Source organism: Chiloscyllium plagiosum, unplaced genomic scaffold (genome assembly GCF_037043375.1).
Source record: "Chiloscyllium plagiosum isolate Xiang-an unplaced genomic scaffold, Cpla_swu_hap1 HiC_scaffold_45, whole genome shotgun sequence".
In the NCBI taxonomy this organism is placed as follows: Eukaryota; Metazoa; Chordata; class Chondrichthyes; order Orectolobiformes; family Hemiscylliidae; genus Chiloscyllium; species Chiloscyllium plagiosum.
The window spans coordinates 74,252,063-74,256,296 of NW_028270183.1; positions in this window are offsets into that span (position 1 = coordinate 74,252,063).

The following is a 4,234-nucleotide window of genomic DNA, read 5'->3' on the forward strand; positions in this document are numbered from 1 at the left end:
GCACACACACAGCGAGGGAGGGACACGCACACACACAGCGAGAGAGGGATTCGCACACACACAGCGAGGGAGGAACACGCACACACACAGCGAGGGAGGAAACGCACACACACAGTGAGGGAGAGACACACACACACACAGCGATGAGGGCCACGCACACACACAGCGAGGGAGGGCCATGCACACACACAGCGAGGGAGGGACAAGCACACACACAGCGAGGGAGGGACACACGCACACACAGCGAGGGAGTGACACGCACACACACAGCGAGGGAGAGACACGCACACACACAGTGAGGGAGAGACACGCACACACACAGTGAGGGAGAGACACACACACACACAGCGAGGGAGAGACACGCACACACACAGTGAGGGAGAGACACACACACACACAGCGAGGGAGAGACACACACACACACAGTGAGGGAGGGACACACACACACAGCGAGGGAGGGACACACACACACAGCGAGGGAGGGACACACACACACACACACACAGTGAGGGAGGGACACACACACACACACCGCGAGGGAGTGACACGCGCACACACAGCGAGGGAGGGACACGCGCACACAGAGCGAGGGAGGGACACACACATACACACACGCACACACACAGCGAGGGAGGGACACGCGCACACACAGCGAGGGAGAGACACGCATACACACAGCGAGGGAGGGACACACATACACTCAGCGCAGGAGGGACACCCACGCACACCCAGAAGGGGGGACACGCGCACACACAGCGAGGGAGGGACACGCACACACAGCGAGGGAGGGACACAGACACAGGGAGGGACACACACACACACAGCGAGGGAGGGACACGCACACACACAGCGAGGGAGGGACACGCACACACACAGCGAGGGAGGGACACGCATACACACAGCGAGGGAGGGACACGCACACACACAGCGAGGGAGAGACACGCATACACACAGCGAGGGAGGGACACGCACACACACAGCGAGGGAGGGACACGCACACACACAGCGAGGGAGGGACACACACACACAGCGAGGGAGGGACACACACACAGCGAGGGAGGGACACACACACTCACAGTGAGGGAGGGACAAACACACACAGCGAGGGAGGGACACGCAAACACACAGCGATGAGGGACACGCACACACACAGCGAGGGAGGGACACGCACACACACAGCGAGGGAGGGACACGCACACACACAGCGAGGGAGGGACACGCACACACACAGCGAGGGAGGGACACGCACACACACAGCGAGGGAGGGACACGCACACACACAGCGAGAGAGGGATTCGCACACACACAGCGAGGGAGGAACACGCACACACACAGCGAGGGAGGAAACGCACACACACAGTGAGGGAGAGACACACACACACACAGCGATGAGGGCCACGCACACACACAGCGAGGGAGGGCCATGCACACACACAGCGAGGGAGGGACAAGCACACACACAGCGAGGGAGGGACACACGCACACACAGCGAGGGAGGGACACACACACACACACACAGTGAGGGAGGGACACACACACACACACCGCGAGGGAGTGACACGCGCACACACAGCGAGGGAGGGACACGCGCACACAGAGCGAGGGAGGGACACACACACACACACACACGCACACACACAGCGAGGGAGGGACACGCGCACACACAGCGAGGGAGAGACACGCACACACACAGCGAGGGAGGGAGGGACACACATACACTCAGCGCAGGAGGGACACCCACGCACACCCAGAAGGGGGGACACGCGCACACACAGCGAGGGAGGGACACGCACACACAGCGAGGGAGGGACACAGACACAGGGAGGGACACACACACACACAGCGAGGGAGGGACACGCACACACACAGCGAGGGAGGGACACGCACACACACAGCGAGGGAGGGACACGCACACACACAGCGAGGGAGGGACACGCACACACACAGCGAGGGAGAGACACGCACACACACAGCGAGGGAGGGACACGCACACACACAGCGAGGGAGAGACACGCACACACACAGCGAGGGAGGGACACGCACACACACAGCGAGGGAGGGACACACACACACACAGCGAGGGAGGGCCACGCACACACACAGCGAGGGAGGGCCACGCACACACACAGCGAGGGAGGGCCACGCACACACACAGCGAGGGAGGGCCACGCACACACACAGCGAGGGAGGGCCACGCACACACACAGCGAGGGAGGGACACGCGCACACACAGCGAGGGAGAGACACGCACACACACAGTGAGGGAGAGACACGCACACACACAGCGAGGGAGAGACACGCACACACACAGCGAGGGAGAGACACACACACAAACACACGCACACACACAGCGAGGGAGGGACACGCACACACACAGTGAGGGAGAGACACACACACACACAGCGAGGGAGAGACACGCACACACACAGTGAGGGAGGGAGAGACACGCACACACACAGTGAGGGAGGGACACACACACACACACACACACACACAGTGAGGGAGAGACACACACACACACACAGCGAGGGAGAGACACACACACACACAGTGAGGGAGGGACACACATGCACAGCGAGGGAGGGACACACACACACACACACACAGTGAGGGAGGGACACACATATACACACACCGCGAGGGAGGGACACGCGCACACACAGCGAGGGAGGGACACGCACACACACAGCGAGGGAGGGACACACACACACACACACACACGCACACACACAGCGAGGGAGGGACACGCACACACACAGCGAGGGAGAGACACGCACACACACAGCGAGGGAGGGACACGCACACACACAGCGAGGGAGGGACACGCACACACAGCGAGGGCGGGACACGCACACACACAGCGAGGGAGGGACACGCACACACACAGCGAGGGAGGGACACGCACACACACAGCGAGGGAGGGCCACGCACACACACAGCGAGGGAGGGCCACGCACACACACAGCGAGGGAGGGCCACGCACACACACCTCGAGGGAGGGTCACGCACACACACAGCGAGGGAGGGCCACGCACACACACAGCGAGGGAGGGCCACGCGCACACACAGCGAGGGAGGGCCACGTGCACACACAGCGAGGGAGAGACACGCACACACACAGCGAGGGAGAGACACGCACACACACAGCGAGGGAGAGACACGCACACACACAGCGAGGGAGAGACACGCACACACACAGCGAGGGAGAGACACGCACACACACAGCGAGGGAGGTACACGCACACACACAGCGAGAGAGGGACACGCACACACACAGCGAGGGAGGGACACGCACACACACAGCGAGGGAGGGGCACGCACACACACAGCGAGGGAGGGACACGCACACACACAGCGAGGGAGGGTCACGCACACACACAGCGAGGGAGGGACACGCACACACACAGCGAGGGAGGGACACGCACACACACAGCGAGGGAGGGACACGCACACACACAGTGAGGGAGAGACACGCACACACACAGCGAGGGAGGGCCACGCACACACACAGCGAGGGAGGGCCACGCACACACACAGCGAGGGAGGGACAAGCACACACACAGCGAGGGAGGGACACACGCACACACAGCGAGGGAGAGACACGCACACACACAGCGAGGGAGAGACACGCACACACACAGTGAGGGAGAGACACACACACACACAGCGAGGGAGAGACACGCACACACACAGTGAGGGTGGGAGAGACACGCACACACACAGTGACGGAGGGACACACACACACACACACACAGTGAGGGACGGACACACACACACAGTGAGGGAGAGACACGCACACACACAGCGAGGGAGGGACACACACACAGCGAGGGAGGGACACACATACACACAGCGCAGGATGGACACCCACGCAAACCCAGAAGGGGGGACACGCGCACACACAGCGAGGGAGGGACACGCACACACACAGCGAGGGAGGGACACGCACACACACAGCGAGGGCGGGACACGCACACACACAGCGAGGGAGAGACACGCACACACACAGCGAGGGAGGGAGGGACACACACACACACAGCGAGGGAGGGACACACACACACACAGCGAGGGAGGGACACACACACACACAGCGAGAGAGGGACACACACACACACAGCGAGGGAGGGACACACACACACAGTGAGGGAGGGACACGCACACACACAGTGAGGGAGGGACACGCACACACACAGTGAGGGATGGACACGCACACACACACAGTGAGGGAGGGACA